We start from the raw sequence: 18,730 nt of genomic DNA on the forward strand, positions 1-18,730 counted from the left end.
ATAGAGGACCTTTCTTTAAATTTTTCTCTTATTTCTATACTGGGATGGCCCAACTTCACTTTGAACCCACCTTTAAGTTGAAAATCACAATCATTTATACTTATTAAACCTCTTAGCCACATACCTCATCAATTCACTAATTATCCTCATTAATCTTAATCAATTGGGTTTAAAAACATAGGATGTTACACACCTTCACCCATTCTCAAACCACATATTCCCCTTTTCCAATTACCTAGTGTATTGTATGTCCAATCTATTGTGAGGATAGTACTAGGAATTTTAAACAAACATAATCGAGCACTAGGGCCTTAAGGCGTACTATATGGATTTCACACAATAATTACCTTAGGGTGAACTCCCACCCTCTAATGATGATCATGCTTAGACAATCCAAGCATACATAGTCGTAACTAATCACAAAGGATTTCCAAACCAATTACTAACATATAAAAAGTCATAATCAATTTTGTAAATATTTATAAATACCTATATAAGTTTTAGCTCAAAGACAATATCTCAAGTGTGTACTCCACTTCACATAGAATTTTAAACATTAAACAACATTTGTCAATGTAAAAGGCTAATTTTAAACCATAAAGTATGTGTGTGTGTATACACACACATAAGTTCATGAGGGTTCGATCAATATTTAATCTATAAGATTAAACATCAATTATCAATTTACAACTCTAATAAATATCCTTTTAGCCTAATTTAAGGTACCCACTTTATCTAATTCATTCTTTAACATAACTAATATTCCCAACATATTTCATTAACCCTATCTAGCATCCATGAACTTAGATAACACTAAATTTCCACCCATAATTCTCTTAAAACTTAGATTTAAGCTTAGAGTTCGTCCAAACCTTAATTCAAAATTCTAAATCACTATAAAATGATCAAACCTATGTTTAGAAGCTTAATTTCACTCCTCATAAACTCAAAGAACACAATGGGTTCGATTATAATCTAAAGGAGGATGAATTTATCATCCCACCATACCCAAAACTCACAAAGACCCGGATTGGAAGGAGGGAGGAGAGTTTAGAGACTTATCCAAGTGTTAGACTAGTGTAGATTGCCTCCAAGATGACTAAAGAATAAAGCCCTAGCAGAGAGCCCTATCTCTGTTGCCCTTCATGTTTTCCTCTTGCTCCCCCTCTACTTCTGACATTCGAACGCATCAAATAAAATTAAATTTTTGCACATCCGCCATGATGCAAGGCACAATGAGACCAAAGTTAATTTTTGGCCTCACTTAATACCTAGCCTACACGAATACCAAACTTGTCCACTTCTAAAGCTATTCAAAGGTTTAATAAATCTGTTAGTGGTTCGAAAAACACCATCAATTCAAAAATTCCATAAATTTTATAATTTTGTTCTTGTTAACACTTTAAATTCAAATTTTAAAATTTGAGAATGTTATAGTATTTGCTAAGTCTCTCTGAAAGCTGGAATGCCAAGAAATTAGCCCGTTCTTCCCTCAAATCAGGTGATGCATTTAAACTAATTAAAAGAAAGGATTTAGATAAATTAATTTCCTAGACAGATAAGACGCAATAATGATCCAGTGTAGCTTTTACAGAAGCTAAGTTATTTCTAGTGCACTCAAAAAATAATAACAACTTATCTGCATAAAGTAAGTAGAAAATAGGTTTTGTAGAATTCAAAATTTTGATGCCCTTCCAATTCCCTGTAGATTCTTGGTAGATGATTAAGTAAGAAAGAACATTTGCAGCCACGATATAAAGGTACGGAGAAAGGGGATCATCTTGCCTCGTTTCTCTTGATGGCTTGATTATTCCATATATGGATCCGTTAAATAGTAACTAATATTCAACTGTAGAAATGTATTATTGAATATGATTAATCCATTGCTTTGGGAATTTCATCCTTCTCATCACAGCTTCAATGAAAGTCCATGATAACTTACAAAATCTTTTGAAAAATCTAGCTTGAGAGCCGCCAGCTTCTTTTTCCTGGAATCGGCATGATGGGTTTGAAACATTAGATCTGTAGCAAGGAGAATATTATCCGTAATCAGCCTATTCTTTACAAAAGCACTTCGACGTGGATGAATTACTTTCTGCAAGACATCTTTCAGCCTGTTGCAGAGTTTGTGAAAAAAATCTTATAGATCGTGTTGCATAAGCTAATAGGTCTGAGATCTTTAAAAGTATGAACACTGTCACCTTTAGGAATGAGAATGATGTGAGATTTATTTGCCACTTTAAGAAGAAATTCTAAATTCCAAATGTGCCTTACCATAGCAATGACATCATGTGAGCCCGCCAAGTAATCCCTGCGGCCACTGAATGCTTTTTACTTTTTTGTGACACCAAAAACTTTGTGGGCCTGTCATTTGTAATTATTCAATTGTATGCCTCACCAGTGACGGACCCAGAAAAATTTGGTAGTGGGAATAAATTTTTTACTCAAAATAAATATGAATTATTTTTTAAAGTATAATTTTAAATATTTATTAAATTACATTCAAGGTAAGAATTTGTTAAAATTAACTATTAAATAATACGGCATAGTACACAAAATTATAATGATGTACTATATAAAACACGGTCCAAGTATAAATAAAATTTTTATAGTTGTTAAAGTTATGTTTGTTTATTTTTTATTAAATAAAATTTATTTACCTTTAGTAGAGAAATTTTTTGTGGTATATTTTTTATCTAAAAAAATAAATAAATTTATTTTCTGAATTAGTATTCCCTCCATTAATATAAAACTATTATTATTGAGATTATAACATATAGATTTGATTCGAGTTAAATAAATTTTTGAAGGGATAGGTGAATTTTTTAGGGAGCAAGTGAATTCTTTCTTATGGGAGGGGGGCAATTGAACCTTTTTGAGGGGAGCACAGAAATTGGTTTTGGATCATTTTGTATATGTCTTCCTAATCTTGTGGGAATTGACCCCAGAAGCTAACAAGTAAGTCCGTCAGTATGCCTAGCCATCCTCTTACTCTTGCCAATTCTATTAGAATAATCAGGAATTTTCGTACGCCTAATTGGCAAGTCTTCATTTATCATGTATTTAGATAAGCAAATCGTTGTTGGTATATATATATATATATATATATATATATATAAAGATAAGCAAATCGTTGTGGTGGCTAATTGGCTCATCAAGATTATATGATAGTTTCAATATTAGAATTTTTAATGAACCACTACTAGATTGTAAGGACTCTTTATGTTGAGGGATATCAAGTTTGTTTGTAATCACACGGTTTTGATCAAGGCATTGTGAATCCCCAAAAAAAAAAAAAATACTAGTTAAATTGCGAGTGTTAGGTTGCCAAGGTAGTAAAGGCCATCATAATGAATATTCTACAGCTTACTCGACCCAGAAGTACTTGGAGAATGCTAATATAGCGAGAAACAAGTAAAACCGCAAACACAGCTTTTATGGATGCGCTTATCTGCATCAAGTTTCGGCAACAACAGAAACGTACCCAGCCAACAAGAGCACGACGAATGACGCTACAGAGTACCCAGCCCGAACCCAATCTTGAATTACTGCCCAATTGCACATTTCCGATCATGTAATCACCAAACTAAACTTGCCCAAAAATAGTAGACCAGCCCAAAAAATTCCAATGCAGTCAGAGGCTACTAATGCTAGAAAATTCAGCTTTTCTTTTCTTTTGTTTTCTGGGAGAATGACATCAAGGCCTTAAAATAGACTTTATTATAATTTGAACCTAAATGAATTTGATATTACTCTGCAGACCTTGGGGCTCTTATTGTCAATTTTCTTGAGATCAAAAGTAAGATTTTATCCTTTGTTTAATTTGAATTTAAAATTAGCGTGAACCCTCGAAACAATGAAATAGACCATGCATAACATAACATTCATTATCCACAAGACCAGATTCATGCATGCTCAAAAAAAAATTCATGCATTTCAAGTATTTCACTAGTCTTAGCTTTAATAAAAATGACTAGGCAGACCATGCACGACACAACATCCATTATGCACAAGATGATGTTCATGCGTGCTCAACAAAAAATCTATACATTTTTAGTATTTCACTGGCCTAGGCTATAATTAAATAACGTTAGACAAACCATGTATGACACAACATTCACTATGCACAAGACGATGTCCACACAAGCTCAATAGAAATTTCATATATTTTTAATATTAAGAAGAACAATTACATTAGATATGAATAATTTTATGTTGGTATTAGCTTAGGTACTAAAACAAGTACCCACATAAAATTTGACATAATATTTCAAATCTGATATATATAAAAAGTTAGCCACTATATCCAAAATATCTAACAGTTGTTTCCCTATATATAAATAAAAAATATCTGTGATTCCTAATTACCTAAAAAAATTACTTGAAAATGCTTTCATATACATAATTATAGCTATCTATGTATACCTAAGAAGTATAATGTAACTACTTTTCATGCTGGGTTAGGATTCTTGCATGTCTTGTAACTGTGTTTGGCCTTCCCACATCATAAACAATGATAAATCTTCTTATCTTGAAAGAATCTATCCTCCTTATTCGTGGCTTCCTATGAGGATAGCTAGTTAAAGACGGTTGCAAGAAAAGAAAATTTGTGATATATTATTATCTAAAAGTTTATGTGATTTCAATTTATTATTATACTAGGCTTAACAAAATACTGAAGTTGGACAAATAATGCATAACACAATATCCACTATGCACAATATAAAGTTCATTCATTATCAACTAAAAGTCTATATGATTCTACTTTATCAGTAGGCTAAGCTCAACAAAATGCACGAGTAAGCAAATAATGCATAACACAATATCTACTATGTATAATACAAGATTCATATATTCTCAACTTAAGTCCATACAATTCTATTATATCGTCAGTAGGCTAGGTTTAACAAAATGTACACGTAAGCAAACAATCTATAACACAATATGTACTATACACAATACAAGGTTTATATATTTTTAATTAAGAGTCCATATGATCTTAGTTTATCAGTAGGCTAGAATTAACAAAATGCTCAAATTAAGCAAATAATGTACAACACAAAATTCATTGTGCACAACACAAGGTTCATAGACTCTCAACTGCAATTCCATGTGATTCCAGTTTATTAGTAGGGTAGGCTTAACAAAATGCTTAATTTAGGCAAATAATGTACAATACAATATTTACTATGTATAACACAAGCTTTATATATTCTCAACTGAAAGTTTATACAATTCTAATTTATTATTAGGCTAGGCTTAACAAAAAGCTCAACTTAGACAAACAATGTATAACACAATATTCATTATCCTCAACACAAAGTTCATATATTCTTAATTGAAAGTCATATTGTTTTGAATTATCACAGGTTTTGGGTTTCAGGTTCAAAACAAGGAGCACATTAGAGCTTCATGACTAAGTGCTAAATAGTCTTATTTTTTCATGACAAATGCATAAACCTATAACAATATTATGTTTAGCTAAATTGTCATAGCAAGCATGAAAAAAATGATATGGACAATAAATAAGGCTTGTAAGATTTTTTGAACAAGAGCATCCAAAATATCTTTCCTTAGTCAAAACCACCTTCAAATTAAAGCTTGTGGAGTTATGTGGTTTCACGTTCATTGTGCATAGATAAAACACATCTGGATATGATGTTTGACTAAAACTAAAGAATACAATCTCATTGATAAAGCATGTCAACTTTCAAAAAATAGAATGATGCAAACTACTATAGGCTAATATAAAGCAAAGATTTATTGTTTATTAACACAAAGCATAAGTTGAAAGAGGGAAAACTAAGTGTTAGCATTCTTTTCTGGTGATATGCGAAGTAAGGGAAAACGAGGGAGAGAACAAATGAGAATGCACAATAGGGGAGGAACAAAGAAGAAGAATGAATGGAGAGGAAGATCCCGACTAGCACAGTCTTCCTCCAATGGTGGCAAGGGGCTGAGTTCCAGGGTCACAGCGATCAACAGCAATTCAATGCAAGGAAAGAGATTAAAAAATCATGATCTGTGGTTAAAGTATTAACAGCCAAAACTTCTACACTCATCCACGCCGATGATGGTCAACAATAGCAAAGCGACGAATGAAGAAATGAGAAAGAAGAGATAGAATCCATTGCTTCAAGTTTTTCACACATATTTTCTGAATTCAAATTAAACAAAGGATAAAATCATATTTTTAGTTTCAAAAAATTTGGCAATAAAAGTCCCAAAGTCTGCAGAGCAATATCAGATTCATTTAAGTTTAAATTATAGTAAAGTTTGTTTTTAAGACCTTTAATGCCATTTTTTCTTGTTTTTTCTTTTATTTAGAGATGTGGGCGAATGCAGCCTGAGATAATAAATTACAAATACCATCGAACCCAACCCAGGACCTCTCAGTTATAGCTTATAAATAAGAAAGCTTAGCAGAAGGTTCAGCTATTTTGCGAGGAGAATTCACTGTCTAAAGTAAAAAACCACCGTCTTTTCTCTATTTATTATTTTAAAAAAACGTGTATGTATTTTGATTCTCTCTGTTCAAGCAACTCAATTTCTTAAATCTTTTATTGGAGAAACTATATAAGTCCTATACGGTAATATTTTGAGCATTAAATTAAATATAAATTACCTTTATTAACGAGGGATGGCCAGCTCTTCAATAGATGAACAGTTCTCCAGTGAACGACAAGTCTCAATCAATCCGAATCTTCTGCCGACTGTCTATTATAATATTATAATATAATATTAGATATTCGAATATTACAGTATCTCCCTCCTATGTAATTCGTTCTACAGTGCCATCCGGCACAAATGTTTTTCTTTTATTTTTTTATAAATTAAAATTGTCTTACAAAATTAATTTTTAATAACATAAATTTAAATTTAAATTATATTTTATGTTTTGACTTTTTAAAATTTAAATTATATTTATCTGTTTAAAAATATAAAATTTTTTTTAATAAATTATAAGTGGAGTTCAAAATAATAACTGAGTCTAAAAACTCTATTTAAATAAAGATTTAAATTTTAAAAATAAAACTTTTTAAAACAATTAGGTTTGACAGCCTGATTTTAAAAAACCTTATGAAAATAAATTCAAAATCAAACTACTTTTTAAATTTTATTATATTATTATTATTATTTTATTTTATTTTTTGTGAAACACCCGTTTAGAAGCCAAACGGACCTATTGAACGCCTAAACCGTGAACCCCAATCACTCCTCACTCAAATTTCTAAACCTTGTTTCCTGCGATCGCCTCTCCCTCTGGCTTGTCCTGGCTCATCTCTCCCTCACCGCCTTATAAGTCTCAGCCACTGCCACTCTGTATCACTCAGTCTTTACCTCTCGTTCCTTATCCCTTAGCCTCACGCCCTCGCCGTCGCCCTCGTCCCTCAGCCTCACGCCTCTTGCATATCGTTCGTCTGACTCTGCTCTCGTTCTCACCTCTTGCATCTGTGAAAGTTGATTCTGCTCTCCTTCTTACCTCTCGTCACTGACTCTGCTCTCCTTCTCGCCTCCCGTTTCTCAGTCTCGCAACCTCTCGCCTGTCGCAGCTCGTCTCGCTGCTTCTCGCAGTCTCGCCTCTCGCCTGTTGTCTCTGCCTCTCGCCGTTCAGTTTCGGCTGTTGTCTCTCCCGGTCTCTTCTCTCGCCTTTCCCCAGGTTAGTTAATTTTCAATATATCATAAATTTTTTATATTTTAATTTATGAATGTTATAATTAATTTAAACTTCTAAATCTGTGTCTTTTAATTTTTAAAAAATTATAAAAAAATTTAATTTATTTTAATTTTAGCATATTTTAAGTAATTTATAGTGTTAAATTTTATTTTAAAACTTTCAGAATAAAACTTGTAGTGAACTTTTTAAATAAAGATTAGATCTAAAAAAAAATGTTAAAAATGTGAAATGAGGTTTAAGGATTCAGGCCCTTATGAGCCAAGTTCAGTTGGATGTTGAATGTTAAAATATGAGTTAAAGTATATTTTTTATCTTTTAACTTTATATAAAATTTTAATTTAATTTTTTAATTTTATAAAATATCTTTTTAATCTTTTAATCATAATATTTTTAGTTTTAAATGATTATTTTTTATATTAATCATTATTATTTTAAAAAAATTTAAACTTAATATATTAATATTTAAAAATATTTTGTCAATATGAAAAAATAGTATTAATTTAAAGATAATTGACTACTTTATTGAGAGTAAAATTTAGTTAAAAATACCCTATATTTTTAAAATGAAATGGTGGTAATATTTTTTGTATATTATGTGAAAGTAAAATAAATTATTATTTATATTTATATATTCAAATAACTAAAAAAAATTCTAATATTATACTAGGAATAAAAAATATAATTAATAAAAGTTATTAAAGAAATAAACAACTATTATTGTTTTTTTTGTCTTCTTAAAAAAATTAATAAAATTTAACTCTCACTCTTCTTTTTCATTTTTATTAAATAATGTAGATTAATATTTTTGTGCATCGCAGGGGTATAGAATCTAGTTAGTTCAAAACTCGTGATGTGGGTCCTCAATTAAGCCTGACAAGCTTAATCTTACCATATTTAAATACTATAATCCTAATAAGGTTTCACTATGCTAGTCTGAGATTAAGCTTTCCATGCTAAAGATTGTAATCTGGGTAAGGCCTCACTTTGCTAAATGCACTGAGCCAAGGCCACCTTAGGATACCAATATTTAAACACTAAAGACTAATCTCTTAATATTTACAGAGCCAAGGCCAAGTTAGGATAATAATATTTAAACACTAAAGATTAAACTCAGAACTTATTGCAAGAATGTAACCCGTAATGAATCATGATCAAATTCTTTATTATGCACAAGAGTCAAGTACGGAGCATAATCGAATTTTTGTTGACAAAAATAAAATATTAGTGACACAAACTTCGAGGAGAAGAGAAGAGAATTAGAAATAACTCATGAAGAAAGCACACTCAAATTTCATAAACGGAAATATGTCACAAGCTTGTTCTTCTACATAGAAGTTCAGGAGAAGTTATAGACTCTTCTCCTTCCACCATCCAAACTACAAGTTTCTATACAGACATTACAAGACGAAGACATGAGGACAAATTCCAAATCACTTAAAGACAAACTCGAAGTTTCAACACACTAAAATCCAAAGGTCATGCAAACTCCATTCTTGCCATGCATCCTTACGTACTTCACCTATGTTGGCTCCTTGTAGCTATCATTAGTAGATAGGCTCATGTGAAAGTAACAGACTAGAGACGATTTTTTCTTCCTTTTTGATGGCTCTCTGGAGTTTGTACTCAAGTTCTATTGATTGATACTCTTCCGGTATATCTTTAGGTGTTTTTTTGAACACAGTTAAACGGATAATCCTCATAATATTGTGTTTCTAGTTCATTGGAGTCTTGGGAGTTCTGTGGAATGGTTTCCAGGGCTTCACTATCTGAATAACACTGAACTTGTGAACTTGATAGCTCGTCTTAGGTGGGGCCTAAGGTAAGCTTCGTCATCCAATCACCATGGAAATCAACTTTATACACCAAAAGCTCTTTTGGTATAAAAAACTTCTAAGGAATATGATTGAGGGAGGTGCGCTTTTAATTCTGGATATCATCACCTTAATGGTTATTGAGTTCACATCAACTAATTTTATAAACAACCCACTCATTGAACCGCTGCGTTGCCACTAGTTGATGGGAGAAAAAGAAAACGAAAAAAAAAAAAAAAGAACCTAAGTCATTGATTAAATTTAAACATACCCTAGGTTATTATTATATAAGCAGCAGCATCGTCATCAAACTACATCTTATTGATGGCCCTAGCCAAATTATCATTCTCATTTTGGTTTTCTGGGTGAAAATCATCCTTGTATATGGATCAATAATTTCAAAACTGGACTAAACCGGATTATCCGACTGTGGTAAAACCTCTAACTAGTCACTATCGCGGCTCAGTTTGAACCAATTATCTATTTTCGCATTTGGACCGGGTTAGGCCATTCTTGAGAGGTGGCTGGATAGCTAACCGCCTAAAAGTTGGGAACTGAAAGTGGTTTTTAGTGGACCAAGCGGTTCACTTTTTCCATACTTTTTTCCCCTAATTTAACCCTAAAAGTAAAAAGTAAAAAAAAGCCTCCTCTCTAGTCGTCCTTTGCACTCGCAATTCCAAGTCTTAGACTTGCGCTTTGCTTCCCTCGCGTCTTCTGTCTTCATATTTCCAGCCAGAGTTCGGATGGCGAGTCCATCCTTCGTTGTATATCCGTCCTTGCGTCACCGAGAAAGTTCAGATCACTTTCATTTCGGTTCATTCATTCCTCTGCTTTCTTGAGATATTATCTGGTATTGTGGGATTTTGATTGTTGAACTTCCTCGCTTGGAAAAAGAACCTGCCTCTTTGCACTTCATCTCTCTCACTCAACTCTTCCCCACCTCTTTTAATTTTCCTTCACCTAGGGTTTTCGTTAGCAAATAACTAAATACGTATGCTAAAAAGATTCTGCATCTTGCTTTTCACTCAAGCGAGGGTGAAAATGTTTTATAATAGTAAAGTCAAAAAATTTTGCATCTTTGATATTTATTGGGAATCAATTCTAGGATCAAAATTATGGTTTTAAAAAAATTTATTCAAACACCCTTATTTTATAAAACTTCAATTTAGATAAGCTGTACATGATTTGTGACTGTGACAACTTGACCAACTTTTATAAATAAACATATTATGTTCTTTAAAATGGTAACATATGAACTTTGGAGTTGGGACCCATTTATTATTATTATTAGATTTTTTTAATGCTTTGTGATATAGTTTGGATTTATTATTTGAGTTCGAGGATTTCGTTGGGTAGTTTGGATGAAGATAGCATTCCATAAATTACAGTGGTTCATTCTGCATACCATAAGCTCCACATAAATTATCTTAATTAATCTAGTGCCATGCTAGGCTAGTGAAACAGCTTAGCTCAATTAAAATCCACCAATCTTTAACAAGTCATGAATTAATAATATGATGTTATGCTTGTTTAAGTGGTTTATGTGTTGTATTGTACTGCCTTGTCACTTTGTGATATGTTGGCATTGACTATTTGACTTGTTACTTATTAATTATTTGATGTTATGTTACATTATATGGCTTATTAACTCACATTTAATTTAGAATATTTTACTTTATTTTCAAGTCATGTAATAATTTCATATTTATTTTTTTAATATTTATTTTATTATGTACAAATATAATTTTTTAAATTTAATTATTATATTATCGATTCAACTATTGGTTCAACTTATTTGGACCATACGAATTGTTAAAGCCTTTTTAATTTAACATCCGATTCAATTATGAAAATATTGGTGCAAATATTCTTCTCTGAAAAAAAATCATGTTTGAAGTATTATTGAATATTAAATATAAGCATCTCTCCTATCACACACCCATATATATTTTCATGTGATAATCATGTTATCATAACTAGTTAACAATATAATTTGCCGTAGATTTTAGAGGATTTAATTTAAATCTTCTAAAGCCATGTCATTTCGTTGTGGCGATGATCATGTCGTAGCTGCCTACGTCAAGTGCCACAAAAACTCGTCCGGGCTCAATGAACATTGTACAGCTGCCTCCGTCCCTGTCACCGCCAGCCTGTTGTACGTAGTTATTCACTATTCCTAATTTTTTTTATAAATTATTTCTACTAACATTATTAATATTAATATAAAAAATAAAAAAATAAAAATATATAAAATTTTAAATATAATTTTATATAATAAATTTAAAAATGATGTTATGTTACTTTTTTTTCTTTCTCTTAAGGATAATTTTAAAATATTTTTTAAATATTATTTAAAACCGTACCTCATTTATAAATAAAATTAAATAAATTTTTTTTAAATATTTTTTATGAACAAAACTGAAAGAGTAAATGGTTTCCTTTTTGGGTTTTTTTTTCCAAAATAGTCATTTCCTTCTCATATCTCCGTTGGATATAAAGAAAATCGGACTGTGGTTACGAATCTGTTTTGTTTTTGTTTCTAAAAAATTTTCAGTTATTAAAAATAAAAAATTAGAGAATGTTTTAGTTGAATATTCTGCATTTAATTGTTTTCAAAACCAAAAAATAAAAATGGCTTAAAATTGTATTAATTTTTTTAAAACGCACTGCATTTGGTTATTAAAATACATAATTAACTTGACTAATTTTTATGATAAATCACCATCATTAATTTCCTACTATCATCATTATCAACATATTTTTTAATTTTAAAATTATTTTTAAATTAACATAATTAAACAGATTTTTATTATGTTTTGTTTTAAAAAAATAATTTTGAAAACTATAATATAAAATAGTTTTTAAAAACAAAAAATAAACAAAAACGAACATGCCTTAAAAAGAGAACTTCCCAGAAAGGACACTATCAATTTGATATCAACAGCAGCCGCCGTATCAGCCAGTGGCACTATCACATATGATTCCTTGAACATCTCCGAACAGTTAAAAAATAAATGAAAATTCAGGATTCGAGATCTCTGATTAAGATTAATTTCAAAAATAAACGACATTTTCCCATAAATAACTGAACAAGAAAGATTTAGAGGGGAATATAAAAATTAAAAAGAACGACTTCCGGTCAAACCTAGAACTACAATATTCAATATTGAAGTATCCAAATAGGCGACAAACTCTTGGTTCGCGCAAGAGCACACGTCACCGCATTACGCTCACTTTTCCCTTCTCCCTCTTCACCAGTAGCCTTTAGCCGTTTATATTCTTATTTTAAGGAGGATTTTTTTCTTCTCTTGTTTATAAGTTAAATTATTAAATTTTTATTATAAATTTCTTGTTTTAATATCTATTAAATGTTGATGAGCAAAAGCATATTATTAAAGTATATATGTATATATATTTAATAAGGATAAATTTGAGAACTTATTAAATTTCTAAAGTTTACTTGGCTTTGATGAAGCATGTTAGAAATAAATTATAAATAAAACTAGGAGAGTACAACTATATAGTTATACTCATAAAATTTGGTGCTCCTTGTAACATCTCAAAATTTAATTTAAGGATTAATTAAATTAATTGAGGAAATAAGAGTGTTTAAGAATTTTAGTGAGTTTAAGGACCTAATTAAGGAGATATGTGTATTGAGGATTTAATTTAAAAATTTTGTATTTGAGGTATTAATTGAGAAATCATGTATGATTGAGATTAATTAATTATTTAGGCACTTATTCATTATCAAAATTGAGCCTAGGATTATGAATGAGGGTTATTTAAGGTTCAAATTAGGTTCTAGGCTAGTTCTAGGCCTAAAGTATTGGGCTTAAGTTAAAATTCAAGGATTGTAAAGTTTGCTATAACAAACAACCAAAAATCAAACTTAAAGGTCTGTTTGTGAAATAGACGTGCGAGAGAGAAGTTTTGGTGAGTTTTGGACGATTTTCTTAGTCCTATTAAGGTTTCAACCTCTCTATCACTAAGGCTTGGATTTTCTTTAGCTCCGTTAGGGTACTTTAGCTAGGTAACCCTTCACAATTGAAGAGCAAACCTAACCCAATCGTTTGGATTAGTTTTATATGATTTGATAACCCATAAAAGAAGATATAAGAAGAGAAACAAGGATGGATTGCATATAATCATACATAGTTGTTATACATTGAATTAAATACCATATTGTCATGGATTAATAGTTTTATGATGCATATTGAGTACTGATAGTTATATAAAATATGAATCTTTGCCTTACGTACTTGCAATTGCTACACTTTTATGTACTTAAATTTATGTGCTTTAATTAATGAGATTTTATAATCTTATTTCCCGTTTGTTTACATATTTCCAAAAGAACATCAAGGTGAAAGGAAAAGGGAAAGCCTCCAAGGTTAAGGGCCAGAACTTGTTATTGTAAAGTCTCTAGTCTCCTTGAAGTGTAATTGAATGGATAATTTGCCTACTTAGGGATTGATTATAACATGTTCACTCTTTTGCCTTTTGCATGTGACCTTTTGTTGTTAGACTTAAGCATTTTATTGTATAATCTTCATGTTTTGGAGGAGGGCTTAACTTGTAATGTATTTTAATGGTTATTATGATATGCATATATAATGTCAATTATGCAGGATTATAGTTTATGCATGTAGAGTGTGAATGACATTGGCTCAAGAGGGGAGACACTTGATTGGTGCTTGTGGCATTAAAAGTTTTCCTTGGCACCAAGCGTTCTAGGATTCTCATTTGACATTGTAATGGGTTAAACCTAAAACATTAGATGGATCTTTTAATTATTTACATATGGAAGATTTGATCACCTTAATCAGAGGTTTGAGCAGTTGATTAGTTGCTGTTGATGTTTAAATTTAATGTCGTCATACATGCACTACAATCAAAGGTGCACCACAGCAAATAGTTGCTTTAGCTGTGGTGGATGTGCCATTTTGGAGTTATACGCAGCGGATACAACCTTTCGTCGTAGTGAGGTGGTCCCTATGTTACATGCCGTAGTGAATTGTGAATAAGCTACGTTATATTTTTGTTGTTGATAAAGTAAGTGTTATATTTTATTATTTGCTTTCAATAATTTTTTAGGATCCCATTATCCTTAATGCTTTAAAAGTAATTGTTAAAATTTGCCTTGGCCAATATTGATCCTAACTTTTAATTTCTGGTTTAATTAATTGGTTTATTAATGATGAAAATAATTACACTCCTTCACAAGATAGAAAAAATCAAACCATTCGAATCATATTTTTAAGGAGAGAAAATCATTAAATGTAGAAAAATGAGAGTCACCATTAAAGTTTTTAAAAAAGCTTTGGTAAACCATATAAAGAAAAATGATGGTTTGTGAAGAAAGATTCAGAAGCCAATTGTCTATTGAGAAAGTGTTAGGTATGCTGTGATACTTGTACATAAGAACGATTATTCTAAGTTAATACTGCATAAAATTAAATTGGCCTTTTAATATATCTTGATTACCCTTTTTAATCACATGCAAAACTAATAAAAAGAAATAAATAAAAATAAACTATTTATTTACATGGGAGGATTTAATCTAAAATAAAAGCCTAGAACCTACGTATCTTGCAATAAAAATCAAAGTTCAAGAAGCACGAGTATTATTATTTAAACTTTTTTATTCTTTAATTTGTTTATGAAAAGAATATTCTTTTGGGTTAACCTTTATTATTTTTATTATTGTTAAAAAAACAAAGATTTAACTAGTGTTGGAATCTATAGTGATGTATTTTGCATCACTAATAATATGCTAGTTGATACTCTAAATGCATACGATTATTTAGTATCACTTTATGATAAACTTTAAAAGAAATTTTCAAAGAGAATATTCTAGAAAATAATTTAATTATAAAAATTTTAATTTAAAGTCTTACACCCATGCTAACTTAATTAGTATTATTTACAATATCTCGATCAATGCTTTTAGAGATTCATGGTAACTTAATATCACTTCTAGTGTAGCCTAAAAATATGTTAATAAATCTTATTATTTTTAAAATAATGCACAATGAGAATTTTTTTAACACTTGACAATCCTAATGATTTAATGTCACTCATATTAATGTGCCAAATATTCATAATGATTTAGTGTTACTCATGAAGGATTTGAAAGGGGCAACAATTTTTTTATTTATTTACTCATTCAATTTCCAAAATGGGTTGGAATGAAGCTCGGAATAATTCAGCACTTTTGTTAGAATGACGAAAGAAAATTAGATCACCCACGCCTTACGAGCAACAAATTAATTGTCATACCTTTATACATGTCAGCATGCACGTCCACACATCCCAATCAGCTCGGGTTTTAGTTTCCATTTTTTTCACATTAAATATAATGATTTAAAGAACACATGATTATGAAATAATATGTAAGTATGCCCCGCATGACCCACATTCATTGCATACGTGAGAAAAAAGGAGGAGGAGGAGGAGAAAACAAAAGAATAGTGTGCTCCCAAATCCCTCGTCGATCGAGGAAAGTGTATTATTGATTCAAGTGGGAGTGAAATTATATATCATTTGGATTGGAACGAAATGAAGTTGGCGGAGACATAATACTCGCAACAACGATTATAATTAGACGCAATGAAATTCAAGACCATAACGATTATAAGACATAATGCCCACAACAAGAAGTTGGCGGAGAAGTAAATAAAGAAGAAAAAGCTCCTAGAGCAAGGTACAATAAGGATTTCTCCTTGCCTCCCCTTTTTCTCTTTCACCTTGCTCCCCCTCTTCAAATTTTCTTCCCTCCCTTTTATAGACTTAAATAGGGTTTCCTCTCATTAATGGCTTGATCAAATTATAATGGCTATAATACATAAAATTTTTTTGAATTTTAAAGCAGTTGCATATAACTCCACTCAACTTTAAATATTTAAATTAACTTTTTTAACCTTTACTTTTGTTTTTCAATGCCCCTACGGTTAATTAACTTTGTTATGTTATTAATAAAGTTTGCCATGTTAGATTTTATTCAAAGACACATGGTACATGATATGGGAAAAATATTCTTATTAATTTTTTAATACAATTTCAAAGGGGGAAAGATTGTAATTTTTACTTTTAACACACAAATGGCAAGACTTTTTTTTTTTAAGTTCAGCAACATTATTCTAATTATTTACTGTTAACCTAATTTAAGAGAAAAATTATAATTTTATTATTCTTTATCAATTAAACTAGCCCTTTATATTAAAAAAATGAAAAGAAAATTATCTAAAAGATGTCTTTGATATGAATTATATAAATAAAAATTTATCCTTTAACACAAAAAAAAACTATGCGCCATTGATAATAAAAAAATGAATGAAACCAACACAAAAGTAAATATTTAAAAAATAATATAATTTTTATACATTTATTATTTGCTTATATAAAATATCATGAAAGTTTCTATGTGACTTTACTTAATCTGACGTAGCAAACTTTGTTAATTACATGATAAAGTAAGTAATGGTAGGGGGTTAATTTTAAAGGGTATGAAGCAAATTTTAAATATTTAAAAATGTGGGGAGTCATACACAGTTGATTAAAAATTAAGGAAGTTTTATGGATTTTAGACAATTATAATCCCATTGTATTTAATTTTTTTTATTGCCTTTGTTTGACTTCTATTTTTGATTTGTCAATCTCCATTATAACCATATCATGGTAATTAATTTTGACTTGACCATAACTATGAGGGATTTGGAAGTCGAAGAAAAGGAAATTTTTCTTTTAAAATCATTTTATATATTTTTTATTTTTATCAAAAAACTATTTTATTTCCTTTTTTTATAATTTTATTTATGTAATTTTATTATTATTTCTAATTATTTTCAGTTCACATTTGGAAACCCAAAAAAAATATGATATTTACAATACTAGTTAATTGGACCAATGAACCGATCATCAAGCCAATCTGATTGATGTGCTGAATTGAGGTTATGAATTGGATTAATTTGGTCAACCCAGCTCCAACTCGTGAAAGCCTAGTTAACCCAAGAAGTTAATTGATTGACCTAGATTAGATTTATTAATTTCTTTTTTCTATTTTCCCTTGACTCTTCTAAAAATCAAACTTTAAGAGTCCTATAATAACCTAAAAAGTTAGGTAGGAGTAAAATTTATGATAAATTACTTTGATTGTACTTGCATTAATTTTTCACACAATTATGACAAGGAGGAATTTTGGTGTAGTGGAAGCTTTTACAAATAATATCTATTAGGTCTAGAGTTTGAATCTGTTGATGGCCCACTACTTGCCCCCTTATGGATTCATCTCTAATATGAAGCCCAATGATTCATCTTCCATCCATCTTCTCTCTAAGATTCCTTGAGAAATCTAGCTACCTATCATCATCTTCAAATCTTCAAAGGAGAACCCAACTTGGTCGTGCCTTCTCGTTCTCTTCAATAATGATTTGAACCTTTAATCCTTGATTTAATTTGAGGGTTTGGATGAAATGGAGAATAGAAGAAGAATTAAGGTGGTCTTGTGTGATTTGGATAAGAAATGAGAGATATACATATGAGTGATTGATTGAGTGAAAAAATTGAACAATAAGTGAGAAAGTGAAAGAAAATGTTTAAATGTGAGAAAATTAGTGTGTCATCTAAATGTGGGGCTTGGAGCATGAAATAGGCTAGGAGAAAATGAGAGAAAAGTGCTGGAAACTCATGAAGTAGTTGTGGTCTTCAATTAGAATCCAAGTAGCCAAAACTAACTAGCATTTTGGAGGGAAATTGATGACAATTCCAAAGCTAGACTTTATCTAATATAATGCACCATTCCAAACCTAATTTGCACCTCTTCAAATCTGCACATCATGCTTAAATTGCCCTTTGGAAGCCTTCATTGGTTACCTTGAATAATGTCTTCAATTCTCACATTTATTTACCTAAGTCACAATTTAATCATATAATTAAATAACCATAGTGTGACATTTATTTAATTAGACTAAGATACAAATATTTAATTCATCAAGTAATAAAATAACTAAGAAAAAATTAATATAAAAGCCTCGTAAGATACAAGTATAGACAAGCACATCCTTGAACTAAAACCAAAGGCTAAATGAAAACCCCTTAAAAAGACAATCTTAAATGTTATCTTTTCTTAATTAATAACTCCAAACTTAGGATGAATAAATAAAAACTAATTTGATCAATCATTTTAGCTCATCAAAGGACATAATTCTCAAGCTTAACCTTAAAAAAGTACACTTTATAA

The 18,730-nt window shown here is 30.3% G+C and overlaps 1 long non-coding RNA gene across 1 annotated transcript; it reads left to right on the top strand.

Annotated features, from left to right (window-relative positions):
- The first annotated feature begins 7,218 nt into the window (after positions 1-7,218).
- On the top strand, positions 7,219-14,533 carry LOC129285525 (uncharacterized). Its single transcript, XR_008587233.1, has 3 exons — positions 7,219-7,660; positions 11,560-11,644; positions 13,847-14,533. It is a non-coding gene; the product is annotated as an uncharacterized LOC129285525 (long non-coding RNA).
- The last annotated feature ends 4,197 nt before the right edge of the window (positions 14,534-18,730 follow it).

Source organism: Prosopis cineraria, unplaced genomic scaffold, assembly GCF_029017545.1.
Source record: "Prosopis cineraria cultivar Desert tree isolate PC_DT_omini unplaced genomic scaffold, ASM2901754v1 PC11, whole genome shotgun sequence".
Taxonomy (NCBI): domain Eukaryota; kingdom Viridiplantae; phylum Streptophyta; class Magnoliopsida; order Fabales; family Fabaceae; genus Prosopis; species Prosopis cineraria.